We start from the raw sequence: 10,005 nt of genomic DNA, 5'->3' as shown, positions 1-10,005 counted from the left end.
TTCATTGGTGCGATCGAAATCAGCAGTTCTTAAAAGATGCCTATCACGACGTCCGTCTGAGAGGTGTTACAGAAAAAAAACACACAATTATTTAAACAATCTATCCTTTCTTTTTTATACCCCCAGATTGCTCCGTGTCGCTGAGATGTTACACGCCCTATCGCAGGTTTTATACTGAATTGCTTTGACCATGGACATTCATCACCCGTTAATTACAGTTTCTGTCAAAAGCGTCGCAATAACATTTTAAACATGCTTTCTCTACTTGGATCCCATCATAACCGCCGACAGCCTGCCTGGACGAAAACAGAGGAAGGCATTATAGAGTGGCTTGGAACATGAAACACCAAAGCCAGAAAAATGCTACTTTTTCAATTGTCATCCTACACATATAGGGCCCTACGCATAAATTTGCAAAATCGCGAAGAGATGTCACTTCTTTTTCTATAGTAACCGCCTGCCTGCGCCACCAAACTGAGCGCAGATAACATTTTCTAGTTAAGTGAATGCTTTCAAAAGCTGAATTTTTTTCAAATGCATGCAAACTCTGACTGCCTGTTGCTATGTGAGGCAAGCGCAACGACGAGCATTACAAAGGAAGAAAAACAAGCAAACAAGTCTCTTCCTTCAAGACAAATTCCTTGTCGTCTTCAGTGCTAACAACTAGAGATTCAGCAGATTTCATACACTATATTACGCAATCAAAACAGCTTGTGCTTTACATGGGGCTCTGTCATATGAATCCTGCAAATTGTGAAAAATTGCATTCTATGATTACTCAGGGAGGTGTAAGAAAAGGAGAGACAACTCTTCGTTAATTCATGCAAACACATGTTCGGATTCAAAGCGTTACAATGGGGATGTCTAGCATTCCACTATACGCTTTGAAGTCATGCTCTGCACCGCTCTAGTTGCAAGGCGAAGTTCGGAGACGAAGAACGCATTTCACCTTTCGTTGAATTACAAGCTTTATTTCCCCGTAAAATTTTAAATGGAATACTCGAATTGACTAAGTGTAGTTTAGGAAACAGAAAGAATTCAATATCATAAACATGTATTTCTAGTTTCTTCGTAATGCGCAAATCGAAGTGAAATGAAAATTATGCCCCTCTTAAAAACTTAATATTTTTCTATAATGCGCACATTTCCGCATGTTAGTTTTCTATCCTTTAATCTGGGATATTTTGATCTTTCAAATAAAGTGCTCCGCTAAAGCGTGCTCCAGCGTGCTTTTAAAATATTTGCTGTTAACATTGTCAGTTTTACACTGCATTTTGATTCGCTGCTCCAATTCAAGGTACACAAATTCATTGTTGCCATCACATTGAAAGAGAGAGAGCGAAATGCAGTAGGGGCAAGTATTTCTAGATGTGAGAGCGCTTGGTCCCGATTATTGATGCTCTCTCTTTTGTCAAAGCACCCTGATTTCCACCTGTAGTTAAGCGCCATAACTTCTCGGGCGGTGCCGCGCATCCTTCAAAGGAGAGCAGGAGTTGTCTCTCCTTTTCTTACACCTCCCTTAGTACCCGTATTACTCAAGCAATTATCGGCCTGATGCCTTTGAGACCAACTTCTGTAGACATGACCAAAAGGAGCAAGATGTGTAGACCTACTCCCTGCCCCTCATGACGAAATCCTTTTCTTCACCAATGCAAATTGAATCAGCATCCCCCCCCCCCAGCCTCCCTATTATATTTTTTATGTAATTAGTCGTAATACTGGTCGTAGCAGCCATATTGGAATTCAAAATGGCGGGCAAACCGTTCGTCAGACAGATCACATTATTCCATTTCCTAACCAAGCGTGTTATAATATTTATGTGGCAACCAATTTCAGCGACATTCGTCCTTTAGAACTTAAGATAGAGATTTTCAACTTTTTGGTCGAGGGCGGCATACTGAAATTCAAAATGGCGGCCATTCGATATGTTTGTCAGACATATCAAATCCATCCGTCACATGAATTTGAATTTAGCATGTCCAAAAGCCCTTGTGTACGAAATATTAATGCCACAAAGTCATTTAGAAGCCAAGACAAGAATCTTTAAGCCCTAATTGTTTCTTCATGGTGGCCATGATATTGAAATTCAGGATGGCGGCCGCGACCCAGTGGTCATGTCTCTTGGATCCTGCATTGTTTAAATCAGCGCCCCCCAAACACCTCTAGAAACAAAATGTACTCATTAAGATGCACATAATCAGGTGTCGGCAACGATCATATACATCAAAGAAAGACTGCAGTGAACGGTCCATGCATATTAGGTCCATGGTAGGGCCAGCCTCCGGCAAGCTTTGCAACTTTTGTGAATCATAAGCATGCATGATATCTTAATACATTACCTGTCTATTCATATCAACAAAGAAATAAAAACAGCGAACATTTATGCAGGAGAGGTATATGAGCTTTTACGGATTCATCATCTCATCTGATTTGTCTATGGTTGTTCATTATGACTTTGCTGGGAAATCATGAAAAAAAAGCCCTGATTTCCAAATTGTCCATAATATAAACTAGAAATGTTGCTATGGCGACTGGTATGCCTCCGCCATAATGCATGATTCTCCTAATAGGTCTATAGTACATGTGGACAATGTGTGATTACATTTTCACAAAATTGGCAAAATATTAAAATGACATGTTTGTCACAAATGTATTGAATGTTTACCTTCCTTGACCTATGTTTAATTGGATGAATAGGAGAGCATGTATTTGGGGATTTAAGAACTTTAACTTGACTTTGACCTTTTCGTAAGTTTATGCACTGAGTAATTTTCAAGGTATGGAGAAAAAGCGCAATTTCTGTATTGAACAGTAAATTGTTATCATTTTCATCTGGCCTTTGATTTATAAGAGAAGCACTGTCAGGCAGAACATACATAAATTCAGCATGTACTAAGTTTCAAGATAACTTGAGCCACTTCTGAGATATGGAGAAAAAAGTAAGTTCAGCACTTTCACTTGATCTTTGACCTTTTGACCTTTGACCTTCTTGGCAAAAAAAAAATCCCAGAGAATCTCTATTGGGTTAGACATGCATACATCAAGTTTTTAAAAAAAATATCCTGCTGGCATTGCATGAATATAAGGAAAATAGTAAGATTTTGAAGTATTGCCCTTGACCTTTGACCCCTGACCTTTGACCCCATGAACCCTAAATTCCCTAGATAACCACTGCCAGTCAGTAGATGCATATACACTATGTTCCATGAAGATACCTTGAACAATTTCCAATTTAAGATACAGAGAAAAAAGTGAAATTTTAACATTTTACTTGACCTTTTTGACCTTTGACCTTTTGACCTCATGACCCCAAACTTTCACCAGAGGATCTTAATTGGGTAATACATGTATATACTAAGTTTCAAGAAAATATCTTCAGGCATTGCATAGATATGGGGGAAATAGTAAAATTTTAAGCATTTGACCTTGACCTTTTGACCTTTAACCTTGAGCATGTGCACCCAAAAGTTGATAGGCACAACTTCACCCCCTAATACACATACATGCCAAGTTTCATTAGGATACCTCAAAAGGTTTTGGTAGTTACCCTGTCCACAAAATTCATTACGGACGGACGGAAGGACGGACGGACGGAAGGACGGACGGACGGACGGAAGGACGGACGGACGGACGGACAACCCGAAAACATAATGCCTCCGGCACCACTTCGTGGCGGAGGCATAAAAACATATATCGTTAACGTATTTGGTTGATGTCATTATTTTACTTATCAAAAGTCATGTTGAACAAAGACTAGATTTTCCTGTAAATGAACTATAGCGCCTATAATGCAAATGCATGTGGACTTTGCGTTGATTCATGATACCCTCGACGGCATGTGCAGTGACCAAATGAATGTCTAAATACATGTCATATGTTTCATAATAGTCTTCTATTGTTTTTCTTATACGCCCATTAAAAAAAAACCCACTTCAAAACCAGGATCCTACCAGTGGCCTTGGTCAGTCAATAAGGTACTAATGATTAATGAAAGAAATTGGAATGCGGCTTTCCCTAGCCTAAAGCTAGGCTGACACTTGCACGATTTTGTGGCACGCATTGGCACGACTCGAGGCGTGCCAGTGCGCAAACTAGTCGTAAACTGGCGTGAAGTGTGCGTAAACCCGTCGTGACTGCGTGCCATGTCGGGTCGAGAATTTTGAAATGTTCAAAATTTTGGTCACGACAAAATTTCGTGACCGGGTCGTGAACTATGCGCAAACTGTTCGTGAACTCGTCGTGAACTCGTCGGGACGATGCGGGGAGGATGTGTGGCATTGCGTGGCAGTGCGCGCCATAGCATGCTTTTCCGTTTCTTTTTTCATGTCTTTTTTTGTTTCTTCTTTGTTTCTTTTTTTATAGTTTCTTTTTCTCTCTCACGAATCGAGAAAAGATGGTAACGTATCTGACAAAGCATTTATGCTTAGTGACAAATTAAACGGGGGCATCCCACGAGACCGACACCACGAGTCATAGGTCCACGAGACCGACATCAATAATAGGTCCATGAGTCATACAGCCCACGAGTTATACGGCTCAGGAGTCATACAGCCCATGAGTTCGACACTACGCACAAAAGGCTCATGAGACCGACACTAAGCAAACATAGCCCACGAGACCGACACTAAGCAATAAAGGCTCATGAGACCGACACTAAGCAAAGAAAGCCCACGAGACCGACAGTAGGCAGAAAAGGCCCACGAGACCGACACTAAGCTAAAAAGGCTCACGATACCGACACTAAGCAAAGAAAGCTCACGAGACCGACAGTAGGCAAAGAAGGCCCACGAGACCGACAGGATAAACAGCGCCATCTACATGTCAATCACCTGTACAGGGTGTTCCACGAACGGAAAAATAACATACTGGCGGTTGTAATTTGTAAATTTTAATAAACAACATCAAACATGTATTTCTACATACTTCTGGTGGGGGGGGGGGGGGGGGGCAAGTGTGGGAGCGACATTGTTATCAAGTAGAAAAATAGAATTGTATTCTTCATGCCCCCCGCCCAAAAAAATAGAAGAATTAGTATTCTTCATCGCCCCCCCAAAAAAAAAGACAACCCCCCCTCCCCCACAAATGAATTAAAAAGAGGGCAAGAACGATGTACGGATTAATTTTAAAGTTTTGATAATGCCATCGTGCTATTTTAATAGGCTTTCCCAGTTTTTAGCTAGAAGATGGACAGGATATAATTTTTACCTCTTCTCTTTCCCGATTCACTAGTTACTTATTCTATTTTAGATTTTCTACCCTCCTGCATGGAAGTTTTGCAGTAAGATCTATTTGTAATTTTCTCTGTAACTGTAATGTAATGCTACTGATTAAAACGTTTTATATCGCAGGGATTCACCTCAATTTGTGGCTTGTGTTATTCTCCTCCAAACAGTACATTTTTCGTGAAAAACAATAGCTGTTTTCATGGATGCATCTAATTTTTTCCGAATCCCTTACGCTACCTTAATAGACGATTACGTTATTTTTATTTTTTATTGATACTAAATCAACACCCTCGCAGGTTTATTGTAGAAAGATCTGTTACACACTTTTACTGTACTTTGTTCATTTTGTTTCACAAACACACACCCATGCAAACACAATTAAAGATCCTGATCATTTCAGGGGGGGGGGGGGGGGGGGGGCAACTGATGGGGTTACACCCTGCCGGAGATGGCAACTCTTCTTTTCCATCTCTCATATCTTCCTATGCTAAGTATCAGGACACCCTATACAATTTATTGGTCTATAGGTGGCGCTGTTCATCCTGTCGGTCTCGTGGGCCTTCTTTGCTTAGTGTCGGTCTCGTGAACCTCTTTTGCGTAATGTCGGTCTCGTGAGCCTTGTATGCGTAGCGTCGGTCTCGTGGACCTTTTAAGTGTAGTGTCGGTCTCGTGGGCTTTGTTTGCTTACTGTCGGTCTCGTGAGCCTTTTGTGTGTAGTGTCGGTCTCGTGAGCCGTATAACTCCTGGGCTTATTTAACTTGATGTCGAACTCGTGGGATTTATTTACTCAGTGTCGAACTCGTGGGCTGTATAACTGGTGGGCTGTATGACTTGTGAGCTGTATGACTCGTGGGCTGTATGACTTGTGAGCTGTATAACTTGTGGGCTGTATGACTCGTGGGTGTCGGTCTCGTGACGTGCACCCCATTAAACTACCGATCTACATCAAACCCAGATCACACAATGATGTGATTGAAAAAAAAAAACTCATGCAAAAAGGGAGACATCAAATCCTACAGTCATTTTCAGAGCATTTTGCAACCAAGGAAGTGCTCTTGACTTTAACCATAATAGTATTTTATGTAGATAAGATGCAAAATTATAATGAACAAAGGTATAGAGCGTTCATGTAGCCTCGTTTGCTGTGAAGTTGACAACATATGGTGGGTACCAGACTTCAGCCCTTAAAAGTACTAAGTTGATTGTTTTCAGACAAAAATTTATTGTGGTACAAAACGCTCTCACACACACACACACACACACACACACACACACACACACACACACACAAACCTCAACAAAACAGAAATAAAATGGATTTGTAACGTGTATCTGACGGCACTTTTTGCAAATGTCATAATTCTAAGGGATAGTATAGTTCTAGTTTAGATGAGGATTTAGTTTTGAACCTTTTGCAAGAAAATTGAAATCCACTTGTACTTTTATTTATCAAAAAAAAATTATTTGATGATAATCGGTTTAGAAATGGCTGAGATGTCCATAATTAAGTGAAAGGAAGACGTTCAAATAAAAATAGATCGGCCATCACATTTTGTTAGGACCTCTTTCTTTTGCCTTATTTTGGATATCTCGGCCACTTCAAAACCGATTTTTCATTACATAAACCTTAAAATCCTTTTAGAACGGCATGTTTTTTATCAAGTCGTATAGAGCACGATGTCAACCGGTTAAATCCGCGCAAAAAAAGCGCGTTACGGTTATTTTTGCTGCAAGATATACTTTTATTGGTAAAGAGTATCTGACGAGTTTGATGGTAACTTATCTGATGTGCCGTTACCATTCGCACACTATTATTTACAAAATAAATAATAATTTTGAAAGAATGAAAGATATTATTCAGAGGGGTGAAGGTTCAGATGCGAGTTTCTTCAATATATTAATTTTCTATATTATTAATTTTCTTGAGTAATTTCTGTTGTGTGATCAATCACTACCTTAAATACTCAAAAGTACCGGAGCTTTGGTTTCATAATAACAGCATACCTTTTTTTTTTCTAAATGTAGCAAATTTTAGGTAACGTATCTGATATCAGCTCATCGTAACATTAGGTTTCCACGGCTTCGGATCAGTATAATATTTTGTGAAAAGAGATTCCATGAATAAATCATGGTTCCACGTATGCGTGAAGTTGACTTTGTTTAACACATTAAATTACAGTGCTACTATGCGGCTTCACTTTGATCTTCAATTTCAATTTCAATTTCAATTTATTTTCGTATTTCTCGATGGAAAATACATGGTATATAACAAAATATAATACAGAATGTCCAGCTTGGATATATACATGAAGAAATAGGAATACAAAAGTAATACATAACGGTCGATGTGTCACTTTCAATCAAAGTAAAGGATGCGAAGAGAAATACGATGGAACCTACTAAAAAGCAAAGCTTGTTGAGTGTAGGTCCCAACAAAAGCCTAGTAAGGGGAGCAGGATGAGGAGCACGGGTACAATTAAGACCAAAAGTAAGGATAAACAAAAGAGAATGACTATTACTCGGGGCTCAGAAGATTCTTCTCACATGCATTTATGTGTGTGATAAAATGAGAACAAGTAACCACATGCTGCACACTATAGCAGTTGCTCTAATAGCAATTTAGACATGGGAGTGATAATGACGTGAATACTTAAGTACTATTAGGGTTTAAACATTCCGGCTTCCATAGACACGGGGAAAGATTTGAAAAATAGAGAACATGAATCAATTGCAATTCCCATATGTGATATACCAGCCAGCTGCAATGATGCATAAAAGAAAGGAAAGAAAGAAAGGAGGGGAAACTATGCGACACGACCAAGGTCTTACTAGAAGTGGAAGGAAAAACACCGATGGGAAGGAATTTGAGAGAGCATGCAACTAAAATGTATATGCATGAGTCTGTTCACATGGCAACAACCGAGTAGTATAACTGAGCAGCCATCAGCATAATAAAAAGGAATTTTAGTGCACTTGTGTGCTGTAGCTATTCAATACATGCTGTCTGAGTTTACGCTTAAAGGATGATAATGACAGACAGCTTTTAACCTCTGTTGGGAGATCATTCCAATATTTAGGACCTGTATACATAATTGTGTTTTTAGCGAAAACTGTTCGAGTTCGTGGAAGGTGATAAGCGTCACTCTGGCGAGTTGGATAGTGGTGGACAGAATTGTTTCTTATGAACATCTGTAAAAAGACACCAGGAAGATCTTTTGAGGAAAATTTATACATAAAAATACCTAAATCATAACCAAACAAATCTATCAGTTTTAAAATCTTATTTTTCTGAAATAAGGCGTTAGTGTGAGATAAATACCCAGCATGGTTAATAATTCTGATCGCTCGCTTTTGAAGAAGAAAAAGTGAATCCAGTAAGTATTTAGATGCGTTACCCCACGCAAGAATTCCATAATTAAGATATGGGGAAATCATGGTTGAATATACAATCTGCAAGATATGGTTGGGCAAAAAATGTTTCAGTTTGTTTAGGATCTTCTCTTAAGGGTCTCAAAAAGGGTAACGTATCTGCCGGCGATTTAGCGACATGATACTTATGACTTCCTGGAGAAAGATCAAAACATCATATTGTTATGTAATATTATTTTTCATTCAGGCACTTGAAGGGCAATGGAATAAAGCACAAAAGATTTGATGATACGTTAATGAGTAGGAACTTGTATGAGCACGTCCTCTTCTGGCGACATGCATGGGTTTTTTAGGGTTATACATCAAACTTTGGATCATATTTCTAATATTATCCTGGGGGCCCCAATAATCTTTATTGAAATTATTTTACAGGTCCAGCCTCTCGGATGAACTAAAAATATTGATTTCTGAGGGACACAATATCGATCTAATCTATACGAACATGCTGGCGACACGAAAATCGTGGTTGTTGACATTTTGGGGGAGAATGGCCTAAAAAGAAAAAAAACCAAATGTTTTGAAATAAAAACAATTCATTAACAAGAAAACAGCAAACAACAAATAAGTATTCCGCATGTTGTCTCTTCCACATCCAATCCAAAAATTACCTGGGGTTGGGGAGGGCCCCTTTATGGCGTGGCCAAGTCGGCACGACACCGTCCGAATTGCGCAAACTCGTCGTGCCAATGCGGGAAGTGCGTAAACTATGCGCAAACTATGCGCAAACTATTCGTGAACTCGTCGTGCCAGTTCGTGTCTATGTGGACACTAATGGGCACGCATTCGTGAACTATTCGTGAACTCGTCGTGAACTCGTCGTGAACTAAGCATGAACTAGTCGTGAACAGTGCGGGAGCCTTTCAGTTCGTGTCCCAAAATGGCACGAATTGCCAAGACAAAATCGTGGCCAAAAGTCGTGCAAGTGTCAGCCTAGCTTAACTGTCATGCTTCCATGTTCAAAAGACATTGCAGTTGAACACCCAAGTTATGTCCACTATGATAGGGCCTACTGTGAAGATGCATTCCAATGTCTTTTGTTAATCAAGTAGTTCCTGAATTTGGGAGCGTTGTGAATGTCAGGGGGGCTGAGAAAATAGAGGTACATTTATGTACTGTATACAACAGTTTCGTAATCAACACGTCACTCTGTTATGGCGATCGCGTCTAAAATAACAGCTAATGCTCTCCACACCCCCTCCCCCCCCCCCCCAAAAAAAAAAAAGTGTTGAAGAAGGAGTGGAGTCTCTTCGCAATTTGCGCGAATAGCATATGGGTTCTATAGCAAGACAAACCCTCACGCTTACCCTAAGCATTTCACTGGCTTTGATGTTCCATGCTCCACGCCGCTCTT

This window comes from Diadema antillarum, unplaced genomic scaffold, assembly GCF_040938485.1.
Source record: "Diadema antillarum isolate AM-2024a unplaced genomic scaffold, OU_Dant_1.0 seq00001106_RagTag, whole genome shotgun sequence".
NCBI lineage: Eukaryota > Metazoa > Echinodermata > Echinoidea > Diadematoida > Diadematidae > Diadema > Diadema antillarum.
This window is presented reverse-complemented; position numbering follows the sequence as displayed.